Here is a 16,862-nt window from a genome sequence, read left to right on the forward strand (position 1 = left end):
CCAGCTCTCTGGCAAATAAACCCTGGGATGTTCAAGGCTCTGTGAGGGTTTTGTGCAGGGAAAGCTGCACCAGGGCTGTCTCCTGAGCTGGGAAACTGCAGCCTTTACTCTCCTGGTGACGCTGAGACTATTTTCAAGTCTCACCAGTGCTCCTGGCAGCTGTGGGATGCCAACAAGGCGACCCTGGAGCTGCATCCTCCTGCTCCCTGACTTGGATCCCTCCAAGCGAGCCAAGGAGCATCCCAGTGCTGGGAGCCGGGCAGGCAGTGTGCCGGCATCCCGCACCACCGGGATGCTGGGAGAAAGCAGACAACGGCGGGAGCCGTGACCAAAATCACTCCTGCAGATCCCGGCACGGCTCAGCAACTTCTCCCCATCAGGCTGCATCATCCAGGCGGGGGGGTCAGTGCACCGCCCCAGCTCCCGCCATCCCCTCACGACACACAGATCACCTTCCTCTGTGACAAACTCCAGACTTTTGGTGTCACATCTTTGGCTAAGCCCCTCTGGAAACACGCCAAGCAACCCAGAGCTCCCTCTTCCCTTTTTCAGCGTGAATATATGTATTTAATTCCCTTCTTCCGTAGCTGGTGCTGGGAAATGTGACTCATCCTTCAGTCATGGTTGGGGTTCCCATTTCAGCCACGGAGAGAGAAGCCACCGGGGTGGCTGGAAATGGCTGTCGTGTGTCTGCACCGGCCCGGCTTCGTGGCACGGGGTGAGGGTGCTCACGACCACCCCGCTTGCCCCAGGGGAGCAAAACCTCAAGGGCAGCCTTGCCTGGGATGGACCCAGGAGTGAGCGTCAAGCCACGAAACACCCTTATTAAACACGAGGGATGATAAAGCAGCTCGTGGTGGAGTCCTGCTGATTTCAGCCGCGCCAGGACTGAGGTGAGATGCTCACCAGCTCGCCCTCCATCCCAGCAGGAACGGCCAGGGACATCATCAGCTTCCCTGTGCCTGTTCTTCCTCCTCCGACAGCTCCAACAGCACCTTGAAACCCTGGAGAAACCATCTTGGAGGGCAAGCAAGACAAAGCCAGCGCTTACAAGGAGCCTCCTGTAATGTCTCAGCCAGCAATAATGATTTTTATCAGCCAGAGAAGCCACCGCCGGGCGATGTGCCCTTCCCAGCACCGGCACGAGCAGCGTCCCGTGCACGTGGGGATGGCAATGATGCCAAAAGGGTCTGTCACACGGGGAAAACCCTTGTGTCCCCGTCCCCGTGTGACTCGTGGGTGAGCCACCGCCGCTGCAAAGGTGCTGGGGGGGGAGGCGATGAGCCCACCCTGGGGTGCTGTGCTCAGAGCCACCCACTCACCCCCCCCTTCCCCACTCAGCCAGGGGCTGGCTGGCATTAGCATCTTAAGATCATCCATATTTTATGAGTTGTGCCCAGAGCCCACCGGGTCGGTGATTAAACAGCAGAGGCGTTATCCTGCGAGGGGGTCAGGGCGCACAAACCCCCACAACAGCTCCTGGATGCCGAGCAGCATCCTCGCAGGAGCAAAATCTGAGCTGAAGGGCTGTGTCCTGGCTCCAGCAAGGCACAAGCTGCTGTGGCAACCCACCTCCAGCCCGTGGGAGCTGCTAAAAACCCCGGCTCTGGCTGTCAAACCTTCCTCCCCAAACCCCGTGGCTGTTAGAGGGACCTTTTCGAGGTGTCAGGAAAATAATGAGAGGAAAAGGCTTTGCTCCTGTAAAGCGCTGTGTGCTCTGGAGCTTGCTCGGAGGCAACTGGCCCCTGTGGGGAGCAGTGAAGCCTCTGCAGAGCCCAGCACCTTTGCTTTGAGCTCCCCCTCTCCTTCCAGGTGTTTTTAGATAAGATTTCATGCCTTCAGCTTTCAGCCTTTGGAGAACACGCTTTCCCTAGGTACCCCAACAGGTACACAGGGAACAGGCAGGCTGCAGGCACAGCGTGGGCTCTGCCAGGCGCGTGGCACCGCTGGCAGGGGTAGGTTGGGGTCCCTGTCGCCATCCTGGCTCTGGTCCCCACTTTGTGTAACCGCCACAGCACGGGCAGAGCAGGGAGAGTGCTGGGGACGGGCTCTGAGACCCAAACTGCCCCCCCAGCGAGGGCAGCCAGTTCCTGCTGATCTCCCAGGAGGGATGAGGATGCTCCAAATCCCTCAGGGGAGAAGGAAGACTGCAAGTTGTATTTTCTCTTTCCCAGCGTGGGTCCTTGTCTCCTGCCATCCTGTGATCAGCCCCTCAGCAAGAAAATGGGGTGAGGGGGGCTTTTCGCAGAGGAGCTGGCAGCAACAAGGACAGGGCTGGCAGTGGGGCTGGCAGCAGGGACATGGGGACAGTCTGCAGCGGGGTGGGTGGCAGGGACACAGGGAGGGTGGACAGTGGGGCCAGCAGCGGGGCTGTGGGGAAGGTTTGCAGCCGGGCAGGTTCGAAATGGGGCAGGTTAGCAGCCTGGATGCAGGACAGGTTTGCAGCAGAGATGCAGGGCAGGCTTGCAGTGGGGCTGGTTTGCAGTGGGATGGTTTGCAGTGGGATGGTTTGCAGTGGGGGGGGGGGGTTTGCAGTGGAGGCGTTTGCAGTAGGGCAGGTTTGCAGTGGGGGGTTGCAGTGGGGGGGTTGCAGTGGGATGGTTTGCAGTGGGGGGGGGTTGCAGTGGAGCTGGATTGCAGAAGGGGGGTTGCAGTGGGGCAGGTTTGCAGTGGGGTGGTTTGCAGTGTGGGGGGTTTTGCAGTGGGGGGCTTGCAGTGGAGCTGGGTTGCAGTGGGGGGGTTGCAGTGGGGGGTTGCAGTGGGGTTGGTTTGCAGAGGGGGGGTTGCAGTGGGGCAGGTTTGCAGTGGGGGGGGTTGCAGTGGGGGGTTGCAGTGGAGCTGGATTGCAGTGGGGGGTTGCAGTGGGGGGATTGCAGTGGGGGGTTGCAGTGGAGCTGGGTTGCAGTGGGGGGGTTGCAGTGGGGGGGTTGCAGTGGGGTTGGTTTGCAGAGGGGCTGCAGGGCCGTTTCTCAGCGCTGCTCTCGGCTCCCAGCGAGCGGCGCTGCCGATCCAGGCAAGCGGGAGCGGCGAGTCCCGGCCCCCCCCAGCCCTTGCCCCGCCAGCCCCGGCGCCCCCCCAGCACCGGCCCCGGCCCCCCCAGCCCCTCCCCTGCCAGCCCCGGCCCCGCCGGCCGCGGGTCGTTCGGGCTGAAAATCCGATGCCAGGCAAAGAAATAAAGCGCCGAGGGCTGAGCAGCAGCGGTGCCGGGGGAGCTGGTTCGGTCCCCTCTGCTGCACGGGCGTGTGATGGGGACCCCTCTGCACCCATTGGGGTGCTTCGTCCCCCGGCTGGCTCTGAGCTGGGGGTGCAGGATTGCACCCCAGAGCCCGGGCGAGGGAGGTGACAGCAGCTCGGGGACGCATCATGAATTACAGCTGCCTCTGGTCCCAGCCCTCCGCTCACCACCGCGCCATCCCTGCTGCCTGGCAGCTCTTCAAGGACTAAAATATTCCAGCAGCCAGGTGGGATTTACAGCCCACGGTGCCCAGAGCCTGCAGTTCCCCCGGGATAAGCCCAGTTTGTCCCCAGCAAGGACAGCAAGTCGACTTCCCGGTGACAGCCAAATTGTCACTCTTAAAACCAGATTATTACGTGCTGCGAAGGAGCAGAGGGCTGGGAGTTTATCCACCCCCACTCTGCCAAGCTTTCCCTCTGTGCCTGCGAGGATGGGGCTGATTTTGGAGGGGCTTGTGGAGGGATTCTGGCTCCCAGCCACCGGCAGGATGGCTCCTGGCACTGCAGGGCCCCAGAGGTGCCCAGCTCGGTGCATAACGGGGCGCTGACCGGGTGAAAAACCTGCGTGTCTGGGTAAAACCCGGCTGCAAGAGCAGTGCTCAGTGTCCTGACCCTGCGACGCCGCGTGTACTCCGTGATGACGGTGTCTGGCCCACAGCGGTGACCCGGTGGCCCGGCCACGGGCTGGCAGCCCTGGTGGGGCTGGGCACGGTGGGGGTTACATGAGGAAGCGGGGCTGGCGCCAGGCACAGAGGGTGCCAGGGGATATTTTGGGCTCCATGGGCAGGACACATTCTGTTCCCATGAGCTAAGGCAGCGACTGGGGGCCGGTCCCTTCCCTCCCACCCACCGCCCCACAAAACCCTCACCTGGCTCCCCGGGTGGCTCCAGGGCTCCGCTGCTGAAAAGGGACTGGGAGGGACTGGGAGGCTTTGCCGAGGCAGCTGCTCATCGCTGGGAAATGTGTGATCCCACGGGGGACACAGGGGATGGCGCAGGGTCCTGTGGACATGGGTGCTGGGCAAAGCCAGGCACAGGCCCGCACCCACCACCACCAGCTTGAGCTGGACCTCCACCTCCACCTCACCCTTGAATTGCTGCTTTGTCTCCAGCCTGAATTTACCCATTTCCAGCCCCTGCAAGTGGGTCCAGGTGGCTGTTCGCAGCCGTAGGGCAACGAGCTGCCAGCGCTCAGGGCACAGATATTCCTCCTCATCTCCAGCTTCGAACGTGCTGAGCCCTGTCCCGGCCAAATTCCAGGGTAGGGACTTTCCCAGCAGTTCAAATCCCTCCTGCAGCTCTGGGCACTGGGCTTGGCAAGAGACAGCCCTCGGCCGGCACCACCGCTGCCCCCTCCCCATATTATGGGATGACAAGCCCCAGAAATGCCCATTTTGCAAAGCACTTTGGGCTCCATCAGCCTTCAAGTGCTCAGTCAGCACAGCCCACGATTATTATTATTATTTTCCCATTGCGTTGCTGCATGTTGAACACCGCTAACACGTTATGTTTTTAAATTGAGGGCAATTGCAGTGCAAAAAAATTGCATACATTGGGATCGTAACGATCAGCTACAGGTAGGGAGATTATTAACGCTCCTTCTGCCCTGCAAGACAGACAGTGAAAGCTGCCAATAAATTATATATCTGCATACAAATTGCAGGCCTTGGTTAAACGCAGAGTGAGGAATTTATTGGTTTATAATTGTGACCGCCTGAAAAAAGGAAGGACGTTAAACCGGTACAATGACCCAGGCGATGAGTTAAAGGAGGCCCATGGCACCGGCTCACCCGTGAGTTATTTGATGCTATAACAGAAAAATAAAGAGGGAGAAAAATAAAGCAGGAGACAGGTCCTTCCCAGGTGTCCTCTCTGCTGGGTTCTGTCTGTTGGGAGACGCACAGGAATTGCTGTATGTCCGTGGTAAATCCTTTGTGGATTTAAAATAAACCTGGGGCAACCAGGGAGGAAAATTTGGAGCCCAACCCAGGACTTGCTGCTAAGGCCGAGCTTTGCAAGACTGTAGGGGAGGGGGAAAAAAAAGGGATTAAAAATAACACTTTCAAAAGACTTTCTGCTTTGCAGCTCCCAAGTGAGGCTCAGAGCAGCGCTGGCTCCAGGCACCAGCTCCCTCCTGGGCTGCACCCTGAGGAGGGGGGAGCTGCTGGGTCCTGGGCGGCCTGTGGGCTCAGCCCTCGGGTCCACGAGCACCCTTGAATATCTGCTTTAACATGAGGCTGTAACACCCCCCCTCACGCTGCCTAAGTAGGGCCTCGCTGGAGGAGAAGGGCAGAGGAGCAGCAAAGATGGGGTGGATGAGGGGCATGGAGCAGTCGTCCCACCCGGTCCCTTCCTTGCCACGGGGTGGGCAATGCCACGGGCTGCAAACCCCTCCTGGGGAGAAAACCGGGGATGCCAGGCGGGTACAGAGGGGTGCTGGAGCTCAGGCTGCTGCCAGCCACCCCAAAAGCACAGCTATATCTCTGTGTGTATATATATTTTATTTATATATATATAAAAAAGTAAAAATACACGTACAAATGTATTTTTAAGCACCAGAGGAGGTGACCTGAGCTCGTGCCTTCTGCTCCCCAAGCCAAAACCACCACACCAGCCTGCACCTCATGGGTGAGCAACGCACCCAGCTCCAGCCGGCTGCTTGGAGCCCTGTCCACGCCAAAACCTCCCCCCGTCCCCCTCCCCGACAGGTTGGCAATCGCTGATGCATCACCCAGGCGCAGGGGTTTAAACATGAGCCTGGCCTGGGGTTGCAGGTTGGGTGCTGGGGTGGCATCGCTGCTCCCTGGGTGCCCCAGGACCTGGTTGGACTCGGTCTCATCCCAGTTATTTGATATTACTGGGAAAAGCAGGACGGGGTGGGGCCACGGAGCGGTGATCCCACAAGATGGTGATGATTTCACCAGACATGCCAGGGTGAAACTGCAGCAAAGAAGGATTTTTTTTCTTTTCTTTTTTTTTTTTTTTTCCCCAAAGGCTCAGCCCCTCCCCACGGCTTTGTGATCAGACACAGCGCCTTTACTTGGAGGATTTCTTCCACTTGAACAAAATATTTCGTATGCCTTAAAGAGAGCCAGAAGGCAGCAGGAAAAAAATCCCTCCTTGGACAGAATCTCCTCCTTGACTTGACCCTTTTCTAATGATTGTCATTGAGCTGCCTCTAAAAAAATGACATTTTCTCACTTCTTTCAAAAAACCAACACACAGACACAATTTTCCCCTCTCTGCAGCTGATCGGCCGGTGCCATCCCACCGGGACCTCCAGCCATGCCAGGTCCCCAAGACCCTCCATATATAAAGTAGAAAAGCCACCAGCATTAAAAATCTCAAAGTGCCCCTCCCTAAGATCACGCCACTCCCTTAAAAATAAGCTCATGGTTGACATTCCCAATATATTTAGGGAATAAATCCACCAGCCCCCAGGGCGGGGAGCTGTCACCATGGCAGGGGCTGGGGGCTGCCCAAGGGACCCTGGGGCTGCCCAAGGGACCCTGGGGGTCCCCAAGCACCCACAGGCCCCTGCATGGTGTTGTCCCCTTGCTGGCTGGGTGTTACAGGGTGACACCCTGGAAATACAACCCTCTGCAGGGGGGGGGATGTGTGTGTCTTTTCTCCACAGCCAAAAGCACCGTTGGCTCAGCTGCCTCAGCCAGGGCTGGAAAAACACGCTGGGAAATATTTGGAGGTTGTGACTCAGTGTAGGAAAACTGCTCAGCCCGCAGGCAGGGCCCCCCCCACACCCCAGGGGGTTCTCCAGTGTCTTGTAAGTGTTGAGCTAACCCTTACCTGCGGTTTGCAGCTCTCCTCTGCGAGATGTTTGCTAAACCCACCTGCAGTCACCAGCTATGCGAGGGGACCTGGACAGACGCCTGGATGGCGACCCCAGCCCAGGGACTTTGACACAACCAGCAGAGCCACAGGAGACCCGCCCTCCTGTCCCAGTTTCCCCAGTGCCCTTGTGCCGCTCCAAGGGCACTTTTCCCCCGTGCATGGTGCAAATAAACCCTATAAATCCCCCCACAAACCCTTACCACACCGGTGGTGCCCGAGCCCTATCCAGCCTCGCTGTCCCCAGCTCCATGTCCCCACTCAGAGGGGCAGCACAGAGGGTCCTACCTGTCTGCAGGGGCTGGGGGGGCCCTGACAGCCCCAGAGCCAGGATCAGGCTCCTCACTGCTTCTTGGGCACACGGCGCAGGGATGTACCTCGATCTGCTGGAGCAGGGGGACAGGCTGGCCCCTCCTCAGGGATCTTATCGGCAGCTGCCAGGGGCTCCTGCCCGCACCCTGATAAGTGCTGGGCTCCACATCATGGGGCCGGGGTGTCCCCAGTGCTGCTTCACCCCCCAGCTCCACTGCAGCCTGCTCAGCTCCGTCCCAGCAGTGGGACCAGAGCATCCTACGGGACACCCACACTGGGATGGGTGTCAGTGGTCCAAATCCTGGCTTTCCAGGAGGGTGCTACACCCAGGAGAGGCTGGGAATGGTCACTGCAAGGAGGGTGCACTGGAGCCGAGCCCACCCCCCTCAGGAAAATGGGGAGTGCATGGCCCCCCCCATTTGCCTCCTTGGACAATCCAGGGCTGCTCCCAGCCACCCCCCAGAGCAGTGGGACACCCCCACTCCCCACTGCACTACACAGGATCGGACCCTGGGGCTGAGCAAGGGGAAAGGGAAACTGGATCGTACAGCGGCTCGCTTGGAGGCATTTGGAAAAAGAAAAAAAGAATTAAAACTAAAAAAAGAACAATTTTATTTTTTCAAACAAGATCTGTAGCAAAGTCAGTGGCACTTCCATGCCCAGTCAGGAGTAAATACACCCAAAAAAATATAGAAATAACTTAACTGGAGCTACAGTTCAGCAGAGACAAACCAAGAGTGGCCGAGCAGCACGTGATGCTGCTGGACCCGCACCCACACTCCAGCAGAGCTGGGAGCAGGGACTCCCCAAATCAAGCACCTCCCCGGCGACCCGCGCCGCTGGGAAATGCTCTGGCACATCTGGTGAAAGCTACGGCCACCCCACGTCCCACCCCGTCCCCCTGCCACAGCTCCCCGCTCAGCCACTGAGGCAGTGCAGATGTGCCAGTGGCTGAAAAAGACGCAAATAAAAGATGTAAAACACACCGCAGGCGCTGCTACTCCTGCCCCAGGACCCAGGTTAAGAGGCACTTCACATCCCAAATTGCAGGGGGCTCGGGCAGGCAGGATGGGGCAGAGCTTAACCCCTCTGCAGCCCCCCCAGCCCCCATCCGAGCGGTGGGCTGGGGTGCGGCCATGCCAGGGTCCATGGGAGAAGCGAGGGGCCGTGGAGGGGACGTCCCCGTGTCACAGCAGGCACTGAAAGCAGAAACACCCGGGCTAGGGCAGGAAGGAGCCGCAGCCTCTCCCCCAGCCATTCGGACCCTGATGTGGGGGGACTGAGCTCGGAGACGAGTGGCACTGGGGGCTGCCCGACTGGGCGAGGGGATGGCCGGATCCTTCCCACCACTCCTGCGGTGGGTGCAAGGCAGAGATCTGGGGAGGGGGCACCAGGGCAGCATCCCCAGCAGCAGCTGCCTGTCTTCCAGACCCTAAGAAGCAGGGGCAAAGCCCATGATACCCTCTGGTGATCTCTAGCACGAGGACAGTCCTCCATGGCAGCAGCCTTGGTGCCAGGACGCGGCACAGAGGTGTAACACCAGCACTGCATGGTGAAGGCAGCACCCCCAGGCACCCCACTTTGGCTTTGTTGGGGCTCATCCCAAGAAAGGCACAGAGCAGATGAGCACCCCCAGCTCTGCCAAGCTCAGGGCAGCACTCTGGGGTCTTCCCGGCGCTGATGGCTTCTTTGGGGTCCCCTCTCCCGTGATGAGGGCAGGGAAGCTCCCCATTTCCTTCCACAGCTCCAGGCCCCTTAAGGGGGGAGACAATATTCCAGAAGAGTCTTTAGTGCAGCAGCTGCCCCCAGCCTTTCCCCCAAACCTGGGGCAGGAGGAGGAGGAGGGAGCAGAGGCCGGTCAGGTCATGTAGCGGGTGACGGCTCTCAGGGCGTAGAGCAGAGCCGCCTGCATCCGAGCCTCCAGCAGGAGCAGGTTGATGTGCACCTACACAGGGACAGCGGGGTCAGGCCTGGGGGGCTCAGTTACCCCCACACCCTGCCAGGAGGGGAAGGGATGGGGCAGCACCTTCTCTGAGTGTTTGAAGTGTCTCCAGAACTGCGTGTACATCCGCTTGGTTGTCTTCTCCGGGTAGCAAGCCACCGTCTTGATGTAGATCTTCAAGCTGCGCTCCAGGAGCTGGTTCACCTCCCCGTAGTCGTAGTCATCATAGCTGGGGGAGAGAGGAGGACGCGTTACTGCGGGCACAACCCCTGCCCATTCGCACACCCCAGGGTCTTTCCAGGCTTAAGCTGAGCCCAACAGCATCGCTTTTACAGAATCATAGAATCATCAAGGTTGGAAAAGCCCTTGAAGCTCCTCCAGTCCAACCATGAACCTCACCCTGACCGTTCCCAACTCCACCAGATCCCTCAGCGCTGGGTCAACCCGACTCTTCAACCCCTCCAGGGATGGGGACTCCTCCCCTGCCCTGGGCAGCCCATTCCAACGCCCAACAACCCCTTCTGCAAAGAAATCCTTCCTAAGAGCCAGTCTGACCCTGCCCTGGCGCAGCTTGAGGCCATTCCCTCTTGTCCTGGCGCTGGTTCCTTGGCTCAAGAGACTCATCCCCCCTCTCTGCACCCTCCTTTCAGGGAGTTGCAGAGGGCCATGAGGTCTCCCCTCAGCCTCCTCTTCTCCAGACTAAACCCCCCCAGTTCCCTCAGCTGCTCCCCATCAGACCTGTGCTCCAGACCCTGCACCAGCTCCGTTGCCCTTCTCTGGACACGCTCGAGTCATTCAATGGCCTTTTTGGAGTGAGGGGCCCAAAACTGAACCCACTCATCGAGGGGCGGCCTCACCAGTGCCAAGCACAGGGGTCAGATCCCTTCCCTGTCCCTGCTGGCCACGCTAGTGCTGACACAAGCCAGGATGCCATTGGCCTTCTTGGCCACCTGGGCACACTGCTGGCTCATTACCAATCCCCCCCAGGTCCCTCTCTGACTGGCAGCTCTCCAGCCACTCCTCCCCAAGCCTGTAGCGCTGCTGGGGGTTGTTGTGGCCCAAGGGCAGCACCCGGCATTTGGCCTTATTGAAACTCCTCCAGTTGCCCTCAGCCCATCGCTCCAGCCTGCCCAGATCTCTCTGTAGAGCAGATCCTTGCTTTGCCTCGCTCTAAGCAACAGCAAGTCTCAGCAAGACCAAGTCGCAGGCTCCCAGGCTGGAGTTGCTCCCAGACTTTACCCAGGGCAGAGAACAGGCTCCGGCTGTGGCTCGGGGACGTACCGGATGCCGAAGACGCAGTGGACGTAGTTCCAGATGGCCCGGCGCAGCATGGAGGTGTCCACGCCGCAGTGCATGGCGATGGTGTTGTACGTCAGGTTGTAGACGACCTGGAACTTCTCATCCAGGAGCTGCCCCACATCAGGGTAGAGGCGGTTGATGAGCGAGTAGCCGTGGTCCTCCCAGGTGTAATCCTGCCAGAGAAAGGACGCTGGGGTAGGGGCTTGACAGGGAAACACGGGGTTCCTTCAAAGCCAGGGACATAAACTGGGGTCTCCCCCCAAAGCTGACCCCCACAACTGGTTGCACTGCTCAGACAGCTCCAGCGTGGTCCCAGCCCTTCACCCTCTGCACCCACACTGCCCCTGCAGCGCCAAGACCCTGGAAAGAGCCCCCGTCCCCACTCCGAGACAAGCAGGACCTGCCACCCAGCACCCTGCCTCCCCTCCTGCTGGCACAGGACCACGAACACCCACCTGCGCACGGAAAGTGGGGGGCGCCTGCTCACCCCTCCGCGTGAAGTCCTTGTAGCCGAACTCGGGGTCCTCCACGAAGCAGAGGACGTTGGACTGCAGGGAGTGATCCGCAATATCTACAAGGCACCACCGCAGTGGCCGTGAGCGACACGGTGTGACCCCGGACAGAGCCAGCCCTGCAGCTGGGTGCCTGATCCTGCTGTGCCCTGGGCAGATGCTGGCTCCTTCCCCCCTCCCCTGTGACATCCCTGGCCCACAGGGACCCCATCCCCAGCTGGCTGCACCCCCTGCACCTCCTCACCCGCGGGAGCAACCAGCAAGCTCTCCGTCTTCTCCAGCTCAAAGCGCGTTGCCATCTCCTCCTGCGTGACGCCCTCCTCCTCCAGCTGGCTCTCCTGCAGCAGCTTCATCCTCTCCATCAGCACCTCCACCTCCCGCATGGCATCTTTGCCCTGGCCAAGCAGAGGGCAGAGTCAGCCCTGCCCCAGGCTCAGCAAGGTTGCGGAGGGGTTGTAAGCTCAGAGCAGCACAGAGCCGCTCTCAGCTCTGCTGTCACTTGGAGCAGCCACAGGGCTGCTCTAAAGAGCATTTTGCCTCGGGGTTTGTCCTGCCCAGACCCCCAGAGCTGCTCCTGTGCCTCATCCTGGGGACTAGGAGGAGGGGGAAGCCCTGCGGAGGATGATGCTACTGCACAGAGGATGCTACTCCACAGCCCTGAAGCATCTGCTGTTCCCAATAAGCCTGGGGGTAATTCCCAGGGAAGCACCATAAGGCAGCCCAGCACCCCACCATGCCCTCTCTTCCCGCCCCATACACCCACCCCTGCAAGGCAAAGCCCCCCCCTCCTTACCCCAGAGCCCCCCACGCTGTCGTCAGAGGCAGGGCTGCTGTTGCTGTGGGGTGAGGGGGGCTGGCAGCTCTGCCCCCCATCCTGCTCCTCCTCGGGGTTGATGCCGCAGCCGAAGACGAAGGAAGCGAGCGAGTGGTAGTGGGTGAGGAGCACCAGGGCCTGCACCAGCTCTGCCAGTGACCAACTGTTCTCCCCCGTCTTCAGCAGAGCCTGCAAAGCACATGGGGTTGGAGGGAGTCCCCCAGCCCCCCGGCTCGCTGTGCTGTACCCCCCACTGCACCCCAGAGCCGCGGGAAGTCAAGGGCAGGGAGACTGGAGGGTGTTTGGGATGTGCCTCCCCCACAGACCAGCCACTGTCAGCAGGACAGTCCCCAGCCACGGGGGACAAATCACCCCTTCCCCACCAGGAGCAGCACAGACCCTGACCTCCAGCCCAGAGACTCACAGAATCCCAGAATGATCTCGGTGGGAAAAGCCCTTGAAGCTCCTCCAGTCCAACCATGAACCTCACCCTGACCGTTCCCAACTCCACCAGATCCCTCAGCGCTGGCTCAACCCGACTCTTCAACCCCTCCAGGGATGGGGACTCCCCCCCTGCCCTGGGCAGCCCATTCCAACGCCCAATAACCCCTTCTGCAAAGAAATCCTTCCTAATATCCTAATATTCCTCAGCCCTGAAAGGGTTAAACCAGGGAGGTGGCTTGTGCAAGCAGGGATGTGGCCCCTGGGGTCAAGCCCCCAAAACCAGAGAGTGTTTGGGGGACAGGGGGGGGATCTGTGCCAGCAGCATCAGCTCTCACCTCGATGTGCTCCTTGGTGATGAGCCAGGGCCGATGCGCCAGCAGTTTGTTGATCTCGTTGAGGTTCCTGAGTTTTTGGGGGGCACAGTGCAGCCCCTGCAGCCATGCTGGGTTGCCCCCCACCTTCAGGAACTCCCCCATGTGCAAGCCCACCAGGTAGGAGCACTGGTGCCGGGCTGCTGCCTGTGGGGAGAGCCGGGCAGTCAGTCCCCAACACCAGCCAGGAGCCCCCCAACCTTGCTCCAAGCCCTTGGAGAAGTCAAGGCAGGGAGCCACCCCCTCCCCACATCGCTCTTGGAGGGTTTCCCCTGGGGATGAGAGTCCAAAGAGGCTCTCTGCCCCCCCCCCAATTAATGCTGGTGCCCCAGGGGTGCTGGGGTACCCTGGGTGGGCACTGTGGGACCAACCCCAAAGGAGCTTCCAAGCCTCTGGGACCCCAGATCAGAAGTGGGGGCTCATCTTTGGGGTCCCAAAAACCTTCCTGCCTCCAGCGGAGGTGCTGGGACCCCCCCGTAACCCCCATCCTCACCATGATGGCGATGTAGTGACGCTTGTGGTAGGGCAGGGGCCCGTCCATGCGCAGCAGGAGGTACTGGGTCTTCCAGAAGCTGCTGAGATACTGGGGGTGCAGCCCCATGACCATGGCGACGTTGTCCACCCTGCCCGCCGAGACGAAGGCCTCGATGAGGAGCTGGCGCAGGCTGCCCTCCGCACCTTCCTGCGGGACCTGGGGGAGAGGAATGGGGTGAAGGGCTGTGCGCTGCAGCCCCCCACTCTTCCCAACAGCCCCCCTAAGCTAGAGGGAGATCCCCCCCAGGCAAGCAGCGGTGGCCAGCAGGATCCAGGAGCACCCATCCCACTGTATTGGGTGCTCACCCCATCCGAGGTGCCCAGCCTCCTCCCTGCCGCCCGGTACGGACACCGCCGGCAGCCCCCGCTGCCCTGCTCCCCCCTCCCGGCCCCGGGGGGCAGGGGGTGATGGGGGGTCTCCATGCCGGACCCCGCACAGCCCGGCCGCCTCAGCCTGCGGGTTGGGTTGTTTATTTGTGCGCTGGTGTGCAGCGGGGAGGAGATGGGGCTCAGCTCCCCCCACCCCCAGCGGTGACGAAACCAGGCGCTATCGCCGACGAAGGAGGAACCATCTGGGACACCGACGCCGGGCGCCGAGATAGGGCTGAGGGTGCCCCGGCATGGGGAGCCCCGGGGATTCCAGAGCACAGTTTTTTTTGGGGGGGTGGGGGGGCAGCACAGGGGCTGCCTTTGACAGAGCCGCGTTTGGATGAGTGGGGAAACTGAGGCACGGGCAGGGCAGGGACATGGGGCAGGAAAACACTAGGGTGAAACAACACAACTGCCCCCCCCATTCTCCAAAACAAGACACCCCCCCACTGCCACAGGTGTACCCCCAGGCTGGGTGACCCTTCCCCATCCCACCCTCCCCCCCCCAGCATCCCACCCCAGCTGGGCACTAGTAATTGGGGTGGGGGGTGGGAATCCTTCCTTAACAGCCCCCTGTGCCCCGCACCCAGGGCAGGGAGAGGCAGAGGAGCCCCCCAGCAGGGCAGGACGCACCCACCCAAGACCATTCCCCCCACTCTCACCTCTCTGAGAGGGATAAAGGCGCTGGGGCCCTTCCCCAGCTGCCGGGGGACCTTGACCCCGCTGTCCTAGGAAGGAAAGAGCAGCAGCTTTAGCCCGGCACCCCGGGAGCCACCAAGCAGCCACCGGCGGCGCGGGACGAGCGCGGTGGCACCGGAAAGGGTGACTCAGGCAGCCACCCCACACGGGCCACGGGGACACGCGGCCATCGCCCCCGCGCCCTTGCGTCAGGCCTGGCAGCACCTGATGAAATCAGGCAGGGGTGTTGCTCTGCACCCCCGAGGGCTGAGACACGAGCTGGGACCGTGCCAGGACACCGGGAGCTGCGGCATCGCGGCCAGGAGAGCGCAGGCAGCCCCGGCACCGGGGTCTCGGTTTATCCCCTCCATGGGGGTCCCGCAGGACAGCGGCGGGTCCCGGGAGCAGCACGGCTCCAGCCACGGCCCTGGGCACTGCGGTTTGCAATCACCAGCATAAATATGGTGCCCAGGGTTCCCACTAACCCCCCCGGGGCCCAAAATGCCCATAAACATCTCCACCAGTTTCTTTTTCCCCCTCCCCAAATCCGTTAACGCAGTTAAAACAGGAACGAGCCACCCGGTTACAGGGCGGCTGCTGCTCTCTGCACTGGGTTCGGCTCCCTTCTGACCCCCCCCTTCCATGCCTCAGCTCCCCCCCAGCTCCCCAAACAAAAGCAAGTGTTTCTACGCTGTATTTTCTCCAAGCAGATATTTTTCTCCTCTCCGCTGGCAGGTGGGGGCCGGCTGCGCCCAACGAGGGTGCACGGGGGGGCGGTGATGGGGATGCCACAAGCAGGGACCCCCCGTCCAGAGCACAACAGGACCAGGACCCCCCCCAGCCCTGCTGGTGCTCACAGAGACCCCCCCAGCCAGCCCCAGAGCTGAAACACAGGGATGCAGCAGAACCTGAATCCTCCCCCGACCCACTTTTGCACCGCAGCATCCCACCAGCTTGCAGGTTTGCAGTGGTGCAGGGGAAATTTCTCTGCCTGCATCACAGCAGCACCCACGGGTGTCAACCGCAGACGGGGGGGGGCGAGACACACACGCAGCACCCAGCCCCAAGAGCTAAAATAATCCCTCCAGAACACCTACAGAGAACCCAGAAGCTGGTTTGGGGCTGAGAGAAGAGAGGGTGGGAAAAGGTTCAAGCGCTCCCAGCCCTGGAAAGGAGGTGAGGGGGTGGGGGACTAGTGCATGGTCCCCCGCAAATACAGGGGGGGTTTCTGTGAAACCAGGAGTGAGACGGGGCGGCGGTAGCAGGAAGGGTGTTCAGCAGACAAATGCCCTCAGCATCGCTTCCTCCAACCCACGCTCTGGGTACAGGTGCCAGCGGTGGCACCCGCCACAGGGTGGGGGCTCAGGACCCCGCTCCAGGCTGGGGGGCACCATCCTCCTCTTCCCATTCCCTGTAGAAATCCGCCCCCCCCGCCCCGTCCCTCCGCCAGCGGGAGCTGGGGTGGCACCGTGAGGCTGGGACCTGTCCCCTCGGTCAGCTCCACCGCGATTTTTGAACAGGGGCCCAGCACCAACCGTGCAGGCAGAATGCGAGCCCGGGGTCTGGATCTGCCCGCCCAGGGAGTGAGCAGGGTCTGAGCCCCCCGGGATGCCCACGAGCACCCTGGCTCCATCCCAGGGCACACAGCCCCTGTGCAAACCCAGCGGGGAGCAGGGGTGCCACGGAGAACCGGGGGGGTCAGACACGGCAAAGCACCCGCTGGAGGGACACCTCGGCCGGCACTGCACCCCGCTTTGCCCCGGGTGCGGGGAGGGACACGGCAGGGAGGGACACACAGCGATGGCAACGGTCACCCCCACCTGCACTGCTGGGGACACGGAGGGAGTCGGGCACCCCGGCCCAGCGGCTGCAGGTGAAGGCAGCGCCAGCCCAGTTGAAGCCACAAGGCATGCCCGGCCCCCAAAATAAATGGCTCATCCCCAGCAGGGAGGGCAGGGTGCTGCCTGCACACTCGGCATGGCTGGAAGCAGGTAGGCTTGCTCCCACAGCACCCCGTTACTGGGTGAACTGGCCGGAGCAGGAGCTGCACTGGGGGCAGTTCCCGCAGTTCCCAGTGACCCCCTTCCTCCCTTCCCCGCATTGCAACTGGGGGAGGCGCTGGAAACGCAGGAAAAAAGGGTCTGGAGCACAGGTCTGCTGGGGAGCGGCTGAGGGAACTGGGGGGGTTTAGTCTGGAGAAGAGGAGGCTGAGGGGAGACCTCATGGCCCTCTACAACTCCCTGAAAGGAGGGTGCAGAGAGGGGGGATGAGTCTCTTGAGCCAAGGAACCAGCGGCAGGACAAGAGGGAATGGCCTCAAGCTGCGCCAGGGCAGGGTCAGACTGGCTCTTAGGAAGGATTTCTTTGCAGAAGGGGTTGTTGGGCGTTGGAATGGGCTGCCCAGGGCAGGGGGGGAGTCCCCATCCCTGGAGGGGTTGAAGAGTCGGGTTGACCCAGCGCTGAGGGATCTGGTGGAGTTGGGAACGGTCAGGGTGAGGTTCATGGTTG

General features: G+C 61.3%; 1 protein-coding gene across 1 annotated transcript in view; it reads right to left on the minus strand.

Annotated features, from left to right (window-relative positions):
• The window catches only part of PHACTR4 (phosphatase and actin regulator 4), a 79,068-nt gene extending 71,612 nt beyond the window's left edge, over nt 1-7,456 (minus strand). Inside the window, exon 1 of the mRNA XM_074894162.1 lies at nt 7,369-7,456. The gene's annotated coding sequence lies outside the window, so the exon portion shown is untranslated. The remainder of the gene's footprint in view (nt 1-7,368) is intronic.
• Nucleotides 7,457-16,862: the final 9,406 nt, after the last annotated feature.

Source organism: Strix uralensis, chromosome 25, assembly GCF_047716275.1.
Source record: "Strix uralensis isolate ZFMK-TIS-50842 chromosome 25, bStrUra1, whole genome shotgun sequence".
Taxonomy (NCBI): Eukaryota; Metazoa; Chordata; class Aves; order Strigiformes; family Strigidae; genus Strix; species Strix uralensis.